Raw genomic sequence first — 13,797 nt, 5'->3', positions numbered from 1 at the left:
TCATTAAACAGTGGTCATCCTCCAATACTAGCGGCATTTGGCATCTATGAACATCCCGGACATCCAGGCTCTTCTACTTGTTGCTATTAAGTTTGCACACAGATTATATTTGACAAGTCTATCCCAGGACAAATAATTTGTTTTTTAAACCTCTACAGTTTTTCTCATGACTCGGCACTCAAAATAAAAAGTGAAAATACATCTATGAGCAACAATAGAATCAGCCAAGTACATTTACACATATAAGGAATTTGCTTTGGTGACTTCATCACATCACTGCATCACAACAAAAATAAAATATAAAAATTAAAATATTAAATTGACATGGTATACATTTTTAAGAGAATGGTAATAAAGAATATGTGCAGTGAGTGCAAAATATTTGCAACAGATTTACAACAATCAGAATCAGGTTTACATGTGACATATTTAAAGTATGTACCGTGTACAGGGTTGAAGTGTACAGGTACAATGAGAGCTTGTTTATCCACTGCGCAATACAGTGATGGGCCTATGTGTTCACTGACAACTTTGTTACAGCCGAGTGATCTGCACTTTATGACTGGAGTGTTGCCAATAGTTTTACAGTGATTTTGTGAACTATTAACTACCACTATACTCTTATTCTCTTCTATTCTTGTTTTCTGCCTCAAAGACATTTTGTAGCTAAACTGTCTGTCACATATGAGGAAAAGTGGTTCAATCCAATAGAAGAAGGTTAATCAGGAGCAGCTCTTTTTTTCATTTGACAAAAGCTCAGGGAAAAAAAAGTTTACTGACACATGAAAAGGTTTAAGAGTTGCAGAAGTAAACTTGGGATTAATAGTGATTTAAGTGGAATTTTTGACCCTAAGATGTGAACTTACACTAAACACTAAACAACTAAATTACACTGCTAAGCACTGTAATGGGGAAAAGCAATGCAAACGTCTCTGCTAAGGGTGCTCATGGCAGAGACGCTACAACATAAAAGGTGTGCTTATGTTTGCCTAAATGTGATATTCTACATGATTTAATGCGCCTCAGCCACTGAATCAAACTCCAAACCATGAAACATTGTGTCCACTCAGCTGTTTGTTTGGCAGCTTCCTGCCCAGTAATCCTGTCTCAGGATGCTACAGAGACCGGAGAGCCATAAAGGAAGGACCAAAGCACATCGACTCAGTCGCGCAGCCATCCTTTTATATATTAGGCCTGCTGAAATCCCATTAAACTTTTATGGTATATAATAAATCAATCCACTCTGGCAGAGGAACACCAAAGTTGGTGCTAAGCCATTACTCTTTGATTTGTGCCCTTGCCCTTGACAGAGTGCAGTAATTTTGACTTGGACAACCTCTAGGCTTCAGTTTTAAGAATTCATTGAAGAAACACAGCCTATTTCTATCAGAACTACTTTCCTCGCTCAATTTCTCCTTGGGCAGCTGTTTTTTAACACCCCCCCCCCCCAACATGTAATCACTCTATACATTCATAAATCAATCTCTTGTTTTGTGAGATGCCTTTGTGAAATTTGTCATTGTCATGAGTTTTAGGCTTTTCCCCTCCAAAAGAGCCTTTTCATTAAGCTTTTACCTTCTCTGTGTGATTGGTCAAAAGCATTTTGATACCTTTTTAGGTGGTGTTGACTGTGCTCGGCTCAACAAAATTCTATAGGCAATATACTGTATTTCTCCATTAGGCATGTGTTGCCATCAGGGGGGTTAACATAATATATTATATAGATTTAACTGGACCCTAATGTATTCATTATGTCTAGAATGAGAACAAATGTTTTACAGAAAAAAGCATTGCCTTAGGGAAAGGTCAGTAATCATGGTATTTTCTAAAGAGATATTGCAATGATGAAAATGCTGGTGTAAGCTGTGAAACAAACTATAAAGCCTCACCTATTGATTCAGTGAGTGAAACAAAGGTGTTACCTCTGGTCATTGCCATCAGGTCATTTCTTTCTTTCAGTAGGTCTATCAGCATAATGAATAAGGCACTCACTGAAATGTTACAGAAAATTTAATTTATCACTGCCTCAGGGGTCCTACTGAATTTCACAGTGCTAAAAGGGATTTTGTCCTTCTTGCCATGTTGCGGTATCGATGGACCAGCTTTTGTTAAGGGTGTTGAAGGCGCATTAACACATCCTGTCAACACATTATTAAGAACTGGTATTGTAGCTGGGAGGCCCGCTCATTACACTGCCATGATTGTTTAGTTTTTTTTCATTTCACACAATTACTGCTAACAGATATTGAGCTGCTGCAAATGATGACGTCCAGGGGTCTGCTGAGATTGCACGGAAAAGATTGTCTTGAATGTGTAATCCTGAACCAAGACTATTTATTTATATTGTGTGTGTGTGTGTGTGTGTGTATATATATATATATATATATGCAATTCGTGCATGAAAGGCTCTTAACAGAACACACTGTGGAGCATGCTTTGGTTGAAAAATATCTGACCCAATAACTGACCCCTGAAGAGGGAACTAATGGAGAGCTACTGTAAAGCAGTCACATCTTCAAGCACACCCATTAAAGAAACCAGCAAATCCCTCAAATGTATGTTGTGCAGTGAGAGTGATTCATGTAGCCGGTACTGCTCATTTATCTTATATTTTCCCACCCTCTCCTTCCAGGACAAGGGTCCCAATGATTCATTCTCCAACACTTTCATCTCCACGTTCTGATTCAGACCATCTTTCTTCCTGCTGCGGTAGCTACTTAGGTGGGTATATTTTTTTAACCCATTTGGACACTTTACCACATGGCATCCAACACTGCAGTGTAGCAGTCTAGGGGCATGTGGAGCTGATATCTTAGGATTGAGTGGTCTCATAAACAGAAGATTGACTCTGGAGGAACGTGAATAAGATGCATTTTCTCTTACCTGGGAGCCACTCAAAAAGTTAATTAGACATGTCCCTCGCTCAGTGTGCACCAACAGTAATGGGCTCATTCTAGAAATTGAAGATGCCATGGATCTCGTTTTCATTTGTTTCCGGTGATGAAAATATAGGCTATTTGGATCAAGTGATGAGATGGGTAAGAAGAGTTCACACAAGATAAATGCGTAAGGCTTGCGACACGCTGGCAAACAGACGCGCAAGTACACACAAATACACATAAACACAGAGTGGACCTGAGACCTAAGACTTAGAAGTGAAAGAAAAGATTTGCCCTGCAAAAATCCATACAATTAAATAATGTGAGGTAGTGAATTAAATAGAAAAGCTTGGTATATATTTTTATTCCTTTATTGAAAGGTTATAAATGCTGCATCACTGTACTGGTCATCATCCAGAGACCTGAATGACCTGCATCCTAACTTGCAATTTGCTGATGGAGATTTGTGACCTTACTTGGATTGGAAAGCTTTGAAAACAGCTGACAAATGAAGCATAACAAACATTCAGTCAAGTGTCTCAATTCTTTCGGCTGAGAAGGAAGAGAACTGGAAAGCCTCCCTGGTGGGATTGGAAGTTTGCAAACAGAAACAAGCAGATCAAAACAGAAGTGGAGAGAAAGAATATAATGAATAGTAGGATGGATTGCATATTTCCCTCTCTGAATAGAATAGTCCCACTTCCTGTTGATGAAAGCTGTGCAATACTGTCTGCCAGAAACCAAGAGAAAGAAAAATGGAGAGAGGACGAGTGAAGGGAAGTGCACTTTACAAATGGCTTTATTTTCCTTCACCTTTGTCGCCCTCTCTTCTCCACGTTCTCTGTCTTACAGGGTTTATTTCAGTGGACAATGACACATTGTTCCTGTCGAAGGCAAATATATTCTTATCTCCGCGGTGCAGCTTCCTTCATCAGCACTCCAGCACTACAAAATTGCCAGCAACCGAAACCAATGGTAGGCTAATGAGATTAAATGAAGCCAACACATAACACATAATGTAAAGAGGGCATGCAGTAAATTGTCAGTGAGAAACCGGCTTCATGTCCCCCGCTGCCTAGAAATATCATGCAGGGTGGCTATAGCAGCTGTAATGGCGTCATGCCTTCCAGGGACATGGTACCACAATAAGCAGTGATACACATGGCCTCTAATTTGATTCTAGACACCGCCTCAATCCTTATGACGTTCTCGGCCTAAGCATCTAACCTACAAAAAATGTTTTTCTCTGAATTGAGGGCCAGAGGCTTTTCTGGGTCCATGTGAAAAACTTAAATTACAATGCGCTGCAAGGGAGGCTGTGAAAAACTAACAAAAGCTTACAAAGCAAAGGAAATCCTAGTTGTTGACTAGATTGTACAGCTGTATATAATTTTGGCACAAATAGGAAATAACAAAAGGTTTTCTTACGTTAAATCTCCTCTTCCTCATACACCGTTTTCTTTTTTAATTTGGTGGGGGGGTGGGCGGACTGTTGAAGCACAGCAGCTATTCTACCTGGGGTCCATAGAAAAATTTAATATGAATCAAACTTAAGTGAAAATAATAATACATGCGCAGTTGCCTGGCCACATATTCGGCTGACACAGGGCAGACTGTTAGTAGCCAAACGCTCCAGTATATTTTGACCAAACTTTCACTAACTTTGTCTGTGGTAGTGTACAGAGCATTGACTGGCAAGTCTTGAAACGACCCTGATGAGAGCGGAGAGACTGAATCAAAACAGTAACACTCTGGGCCTTAAAACCAAAACAATCAGCTGAAAAATGCAAAAAGATTGGAGGGGAGCTGCAGGGTCGGGTGAAAAGTCTTTGTGGATTTGTCACTATGTTGCGACACCTTTTACATTTTGATTATTCATTTGGACTATTTCTTATATTAAAAAAAACTGATAAAATTCTCTACTCACCCCCATTTTCCAGTTAATCTCAGACTCTAATCTCCTAATTTCACCTGTTGATGGTGTCAGAGAAATTGGGATCACCAAAGTCATTAGGATCATCCTCTAGAGACCATGAATATCTACTAAATTTCATGACAATCCAGTAGTTGAGATATTTCACTCAAGAGAGTGGATCAAAAAAACAGCATTGCCTTGGTCAGGCTGGTACCATGGTAAAAACAAAAGGTGTAGGGGGAGGAATCACATAATCCACTAGGTGTCAGTAGTCGCCCATTCCAGGCATCTACCTCTTTTCCCAGCATTAATGACCCGCGAGGTGCATGCAATTCTCGGCAGGCAGGCAAAATTCGGCACAACACCGGTCACTAAATAATGTCTTAGTTCACCTTAATACACACCTTCGTCAACTTGGCTTTATTTCAGTGATAGTGTTCACAAAGTTGGCACTGTTTCATTACAGTAGAATTACAGTAACACATCTGAAACTGTGATGTTGATGTATTCAGCCTCAGACATTTTTCTGCTTTATTAATTATACTACTGACAAGTGTCCAAGTGAGGCCTAGTTGTTTCTTGCTCTTTGCAAGTACACTATGTACAGTGTTGTTAATTAGGGTGTCTATTATAAGCCATTGTCTGTCTTTTTCTAACTGCCTATTGCTGAACTCCTGGCTGGAAGAGATGGCACATGTGTCATGTAAGGAAGTGCAAAGGGAATCCTACTTCCAGTAAGGCCCAACAGGGTGTGTGTCTTGGCACTGTCCCCTCTTATTCTACTCCATTACAGTAAGGTCCTGTGTCCTTTCATGTGATGGCTGCAAAGTCAGTTTCCTCGATTGATACTCAGTTCTTTGTGGCAACCTGCTTTGAAGTTTTGAACGTGATCAAAGTCACTGCTGCCAACAGGCCAAACGGATGCTTTTGAATTGTCTGATCTGTACACTTGCAAACTTCCTCACATTTTGTTTTCAAACTGCCTGCACTCTTTTTCTCTTCCTCCTCCTTTTTTTTAGAATTACCATGAAATATGTCACTTCTGAACAGGGATCTATTGTCTTAAAGGTTCAGGATTGTCCCAGTCAATTTCTGCAGAGGCTTCTGGCAAAAAAAAAAGAAAAGTTCTAGTTGACTGGGGCCTTTCATGCGGAGGCTGTCTACACCCATGTCTCGTAGGAGGAAAATTCCTTTGTTTAGTGTTTGGAATGCCTTCTTGACCCATTTTTGATCTCTTCATGTGGATGCAGAACAAAGGCCCATGGTCTTTTTTACAGTGTGTGTGTGAACAACATCTCCCTCTCAAACTGCTCTGAGTCACAAGTGTGGTAAACAAACAAACAAACAAACAATGCAATGTTTCCAAGGATAGAACTCATTTCCATTTACACAGCTAACATCTGTTGACTGCCACATCTGCTGAATCCTAATTCTGGATCTATGGCCATCAGTTTGGTTGAGCTGAGATGTGTGCGCTCATTCCCGTAGATATGCGTCTACTACAACAACAAACACTTCTGTGGTATGGTCACTATGTGCCCTTTACCAACTCAATCTACTCTGCCTGCGCCCTCAACTAGCAATGTAAAGTCCCTCCCACTACATTTCAACAAAGGGGCTCTGAACACCTCACCGTAAAGCTCCTCATACTGCATGCCCCTGTGGGATGAAGCAAAAGTCAAGCCAAGATGGGAAAGGCCAACATGAGCTCATTGTTGATGTTCCTGCCAACCCTCCTGCCCTCCACACACACGCCCAACCTCAAAGCACCCTCCCCCTCATTCCCTCTGTCTCCACTATCTTCCAATGAAAACAGACAGGAGCTTGGAGGTGATCACAGCCTTTATTTAAATGCACTCCATTCTGCAGCCAGGTGTTAGAGTAAAGACACATGAATGCCTAAGTTTCCACACGTCTGTCCAAATTTTTCGTCCCTTCTCCTTGCCTCTTCTTGGGAACATAGTAAGCCTGACTTAAATTTCACATTGTCTTTGTCTGTGGAGCAACATTTCTTGGCACTGAAATAGCACAACAACAAGCTGGGGTTCACAACAAAGACAGAAGATTTAGAGGGTTTAGAGGAAAGTTTAATGGTTAAAGGTCACCTCGGGTTATGCACACAGAACTACCAATCCCTCACTGATTCACACTTCCATCCAGCCTGATAAGATAAGTTACAAATGCATGCTCTCACAGTCCCATACTATGTTACACCTTAATGATTAACCAACAGACTTTCTGTTGAATTCACACTGATATGGTGGGAAAATGCCATCTGCTGATACTGCAGGTCACACACCAGACCTGTACTCGTTGGTTAGTAGGAAAGAGGAAACATTTAAACACATCATTATATTGTGTCACTGATAAAATTCCTTGTTAGAGTTCCTTATTAGGCCACGATTCACATGAAATTGTTAAACCTGCTGTGTAAACTGCTGCCACAACTGTGCAAACTGTTTGATCTCAGATTAAACAGAAGTGTGGTTGACAGTCAGCTCCACAACAGTGGACGTTTTCTTTGGAAGTTTAGGCTCAGGCCAAATTTGCAGCACATGATTATTTGTTTTGTTAAAAAATCAGGCTACAAATCAATGACATGTAACAAAATAATGTGCTTATGTACAATTTCGAGTTAGTTGTACTTTACCTTGGTGTCTCTATGTTGGGCTTGTACTTGATACTTCGACTTCACTACTTTTAAAGTAGGAATATTGTACTTTTTACTCCACTACATTTATCAGACAACTACACTTACTTTCAGATTAAGGCTTTACACAAAAAAACCACATGTTTCGCTATTCAGAAATATATAACGTACCTAAAATAAGCCTCACTTCGATAAGCTACAACAGTAGAATACTTAAACATTAGGTAGATTTTGCTATAATACTTCTGTACTTTTACTCAAGTAAAATTCAGTACACATTTTTCAGGGTGTTTTTGATGCTTTTGCTTAAGTTAATGGTTAGAATACATTTCACCCTGTACATAGAAGGTGAAAAAAATATGCACACACACTTGAATTTCCATTTTATTTTCCTCCCACATAATGTGGAAATGTTAGTATTCATGTGTTCCATGTGAGGTATTCAGGTGAGTGTGTGCTGAAAGTATCCCACCACCCATTCTCTTTTTTTACACCCTAGTATGTCTGTGCCTTGAGTGGGGTTTGCATCGCGAATTACCTAATACCCAGAACACCTGCACAACCCTTAATATTTACACCGTGCTGTAGTTTGACCTGTTACAGGCTTTTGGAAACAAAATCAGACAGTTTTATGTTGACTGATTGACTCACATTTGCTAATGTGTGTTGATTTTATGCATTTATGCAGTAGCCAAAGTATAAAAATACACTATACTACCTATCATAAATCTTTAATCAACCAAGAGTCCAACCTTATTTGCTACTTCAAATCCACACTTTCAGAAGAAGTATCTCTCTGATCTCTCTGAAGAGGTGGTGGTTTTCGCATTTCTCATCCATCTATTCTACATTAGCACTCCTCACTGACAAACTGTGCTCAGTAGACTACTCTGTGCTGCAGCTGAACAACTTTTACTTGAAACTTTTGATTGCTGACAGAAGTGAAACAGATGTTTGAACACTGCAATCATGACAAAATAAAGTGTTTGATCTATAGTCCCAGGACATTGTTTGATTGGTCTTAATTGCTATTTTCAGCTCCAGGAGAGAGAGACAAACACTGTTTCAACATGAAGAAAAGAGACAGAGAGAGAGAGTGAGGATGTGTCTGTGAAGGTGATTAAAAATGGAATTGTCTCTCCTTGGCCTGCAGTTACCTGATCCTCTTGTGCAGCCATCTGCCCACGCTGTGGCATTATCTCAGACCGGAGGAGGTTGGGTTTCTCACAGTGGACACCAGGCAGGCCCATTCAACAACAGCTCTTTCTTCAGTATCCCTAGATAATAACGCAAAAATGTGCTCAAAGAGTAATTATTGTATAATTATCACATTTTATCTGGCTCTGAATAATCGATTGCCATTCTTTTATTTATTTATTTATTTTAGAAAAAGTCTCCCAAGAAACTGAGATGAAGTCATTTTAACTGCATCTGTTGTTTTAACTTAGGATTTAAAACTTGCTTGATGAAGCTATTTCTGACACAGTAAGTATTATTATTATTATTATTATTATTGTTAATCCCTCCAGGTTGGTGTGTTCAGGGAAATTTGCCATACAAAACTTTAGAGTTTAGTATCATACTAATTCAGTTTTGATGATGAATGAATAAAAACCCCAAAGAATGTTCTCCACGACAGATTAACCACCTCAAGCAAGTATATTCTCACATTGTGTATTGAAGTCAACTGAGGTGACAGTTTTAAGTGTAAAAAAACATATTTTCAAACAGTAAAAAGTCCTTGGGCCTATTTGCTCAGCGGATAAGGGTGCTGCATGCCGTGTCACCTGGTTGCCATAGTAACAGTGTGGTAAACCTTTACTGTAAATAGTGGAATAACAGATCCATATCCTGCATCACAAACAGCCCCACAGGGTTTGGCTGAGAGGATTTACTCTTTTCATGTGCTTGTGTTCAACATGTTTTCCTTCTTTGTCTGTGTTCCCTTACAGCCACACCATTTGTCTGTCTGCCTGTCTGTCTCTCACATTCTCTTTTTGCATCTTGTTCTCCTTTTGTATTTATTTCTTTTCAGCAAAAGGATTTCCACAAATAGCTGTCCTGACAGACAGTGGTGACTGTAAACGCCGCACAATTTGTCTGTTATTGACCTGGTAGGCGTCCGTGTGTGGCATCTGTTTCCTGATTCAGGGCTTCACTCCAAAAATTCCCCCCGAAATATCAACACACTGACATTGCATAGCCCACTAACAAAAGTTTCCTCATATGGAACCCTGCTTCACATGCTGTAAAACTTTCACATGACTTTCAAAGCAGACACAGACCTACTGAGGAAACTACTACTGAAGTTCCTTATGACAAATTTCATGGTTATTCTATTCTATTGTGTAAATTTATCATGAAGTGCAACAACTGTGACTTAGTAATAACAAAGAAAAATGGAGTGAGCAATACTGACCACTTTACTGTAGATTCCAGGGAAGACTGAGTTATCATTTTTAAACCTGCACCCTTTGCACACATGCAGTGTTTGCATGCATACAGTTTTGGGCTTACTGTAACTTCTGAGTTGCCAGCTGTCTTATTGAATGAAATCATGTTGACAATATTCATCTGAAGCCAAATGTGTTGTTACAGAATGACAAATGAATGTTTATTTGTAACAAATTAGCTACAAATTAGCACCACACCACTTACTGCAAGAGGAATTCCTCATGATAGCCTCATAATGTGCTGCAGCTGCTTTTGTATATTCTGCCATGCCGTTGTCTGACCTCATACTCATAGCTAATGGAAAATCTTATGACTTAGTAAAGACTCTTTCCCTAATGCACCTTAAACAAATGTTGCAGATTTCTGTGTGGCCTGAGTTTGATTGTGAGACACTTCTGCAGTTTGATCGTCATGTGTCACCATTCTCTAGTTTCCCTAATTTCGCAAGCCATTTGGCAAGTCTCATCATTTTTGGGAACGGCCATGTCATATGGGAATACACTCTGTGGAATTTGTATGAGAAAGCAAAACCCATCATTTGACTGAGTCGGTGTTTGTGGTTGGAGGGCAGTTTTGGGAAAGGGTCTTATCTGCTATCTAAGATAAATATTGACTGCGTTGCTCCCACAAGAGAAAATGAAAGGCTGTTCTAGTCTTTGAGCGCATGTAAAGAATATTTGTTGGTAAGTCAAGAATATTTTAATAGTATTGTAGTGTTTCTCAACATCCAGTAAGAAAATAGGACTATAAAAACTAAACGCGTGCAATGAATTTGATACCTCCTAAATCAGAAGCATGTGTTAGATAGCATGTTGTTCTGCTTCTTCCCGTGTGTGCTGACAGCCTTCCTGGTGTGATGTTTATTGATGTACAATTGGATTTTGCTAAAATGAGAGCTGGCAGACCCATGCGTCCAATTTGTTAAACATTTACATATTGTTTTCCCCTGTTGCACACTCCATTTAACAAGCAGCTGCTCTGCCTGTCCTTGAGCCACTGGTCACAGTATAACTGACCAGTAGGTGACTTTATGAGAGTGATGATGAGTCAATACATGAGATGACAGGAAATTATGTGGCTTTTTTTCTTTAAGTCTACCTATCCATATTCTGACAATCATATTCTAGCATGGGTGTCCATGGGTGTCAATAAGTATGAATTACAGGTAATGTTCTATTCCTGTGCATAAACGTGATGAAAAAGGAAAAGAAGTCAGCCATAGCCATGGTGGTAAAAGTTCAAATATCTAAACAGATGAATGACAGGAAATACTGCATGAAGGAGCTCACATGTGATGTGCAGTGCAGTGTAATTTCCCTATGTCATATCTGAATTACTGGAATAAATGGTAATTTGAATGCGGCCCGTGTTATTGGCTTGGTTTCCAAATAAGGCTATCCATTAGATTTCCAGGAAGGCCAGATCAGGGAAAGCAGTTTCCTGAAGTCTTTTTAAACTAGTCAAACCTAAACGTTTAATTAGACTGTCTTGCTCCAGTAAAAAGCAAGTTTTCTTTTACATGTCATAACATTTTACCCCTGCCTTGTTTCTTTTTCGTGAGAGCCAAGGGCTTTTGTGAAGTTGCAAGCCTCTAGTTTATGGGAAGCTCTTGCTTTCTGGTTACCTGATGTGTTAAGAAAAAACTCTTAGTATTGCAACTGACATTTTCCAGGAAGCAGGGAGCAGGGCGTCTTTGACACAGCTCACCTGAGTCAGTTTAGCATAAAGATATGAGGTTGACATCTTTTGATGTCCAAAGCCTCAAGTGTTTCACTCTCACTTTTGCCCTTGCAAGTCTCTCTCTCTCTCTCTCTCTCTCTCTCTCTCGGCACAAATGTTTCATTTAAACAGCATTGCCAAAGCAGTTTGCAAAAAAATCAAATGAGTTTACATTTAAATGTGACAACATCTCTCTCTCGCTCTTTTGCCATCTCCTTTATGTCATTTTCTCTGTTCTATGCCATCTGCTGGCTCTCTTCAGATAAAATACTTTTTTTTTAAAACTATTCCAACTTGGGATAACATGCTTTTACCATCATATCAAGTATGTATCCTCGTATCATACACGTGGTGTGTACAATCATTACCTGTAATGAAAAAGACAAATTAAATGATCTTTGGGAGTATCAGGCATCAGTCAGTACAAAAAAAAACACTTATTCAAAGGTGATTATGTATATGTGATGAATGTATTCTCATTATTTGTCACTGTCTGTTTGTTCCCTATTTATTTAGTAATGTAGTCAATTATGGAAATAATATATGATTAATCAAACTCTCAGTGAGGGGCTACTTTCTGCCTGACAGTGGGTTCTTGTGGACGTCAGAACTCTGAAACACCACCACGGAGAAATTTTGTAAATCTTACAGGAACTGTGAGTACTCACATGCATTTTGCCCACCAAACAACAAAGCAATGGAATCATTCAATTTGACTGGATGCTGCTTTTACCTTTATCTGACTAACCACGTCACTCACACATATGTGGTAAGTTTAGAGTTTAGAGGAAGCCAATCTGGCAAGAGTGGGCCTCTGGGTGTGATCTTCACCACAGTCGAAACACAGGGGGTCCCAACAGTGTCACTTCCTATCATGGCCATGGGTAAAAGGAAGGGGGGGGGGGGGGGGGGGGGGGGGGGGTGATGTCACACACCACGACAAAGAGAGAAACCTGGGGGAGGTTTCTCTGTCTTTCAACACTGATATTTTATTTGAAATAGCCACATGTTTAAAGAATATTATCAACAAAGGGCAAAAAAGTCCACTCAAACTCAAAAAGCTTGTGATGGGGCTTACGCACGCTATTCCAAAAGAGTGAATCAGACATTGGCAGAAGTTACTACATGTTCTGATTCCTGATTCATTTGTTCTTTCCAAATAACTTTTTTTTCTTTGGGTGGGGATGAGCAACCTTCAGTCCTTTAAATTGTAAACTCTCACAGTTTGCTTAATGCTTGTAAATAATGTACGACCAGTAATTCAGGCTGACTCTGTGTCTCCGTTATGGGAAGTGGGGATGATGTTTCTGAACAAATGTGCCCGACGTGAGCAGTTTGGCATGTGAAGTTATTTTTCTGTGTTGCCACTTCCAATCACAAATGTTTCAATATCCTGCATGAGTTTTAGAGTAAAGTAAAACTGAGGGGGCAGGGGGGAGGTGGGTGGTACAGAGCAGCCTGTGTGGAGCCACAAAGTGGGGCCTGCCACATATAAATGGTGTATGTTTTGAGAATGTGAATGGATTTTTAAAAAAGAGAAGCAAGTGAGAGAGAGAAAGAGAGATAGAGGTTAGGAGGAGGGTTTTGCATAAAATGTGGTCTCATTTGCTTAAGGCACACAGGTTGTGACCAACATCTGAAGGGTTTCCTGATATGCCACGGGATGATTCACACTTCTCAGAGGCCACAATCAATTCCTTGAATAGCTACTAAGAGAGTAACTCCCCTCCCCTCCCTTTTCTCCTCCCCTCCCTTTTCTCCTCCCCTCTTCTGCTCCCATTCTTCTATCTGTGGTAGTCATGTTCTCATTCATGCAAAGTGTGTCAGACAAGCTGTTACGATAGCGGCTGACTCTTCGTGTTACAAAGAAAAGGTTTCACTGCTTTTCCTTCACATTTCTAAATCACACAGCCACTCACTAATCCTCCCATCTGATCCAACTTGCGTGTAACTTGAGCATGTGTGTCTTTTTTTGTGACTTATAATCATGTTCCTTATACCAAATGATTACCATACAAAAGTGAGTAAAATTATATGTTTATTTTCCCCTGCATTTCTCCAACAAACCTGAGTAGATTTTAAAAAAGTTTTAATTATGGGGTCTAACTTACATACCAGCAATGGTGGTAATGTTTGAGTTACTTGTACTTACAGTTCCCTCCAAAAGTATTGGAACAGGC

This window comes from Micropterus dolomieu, linkage group LG02 (assembly GCF_021292245.1).
Source record: "Micropterus dolomieu isolate WLL.071019.BEF.003 ecotype Adirondacks linkage group LG02, ASM2129224v1, whole genome shotgun sequence".
NCBI classification, from domain to species: domain Eukaryota; kingdom Metazoa; phylum Chordata; class Actinopteri; order Centrarchiformes; family Centrarchidae; genus Micropterus; species Micropterus dolomieu.
Note: the sequence above shows the minus strand (reverse complement) of the source record.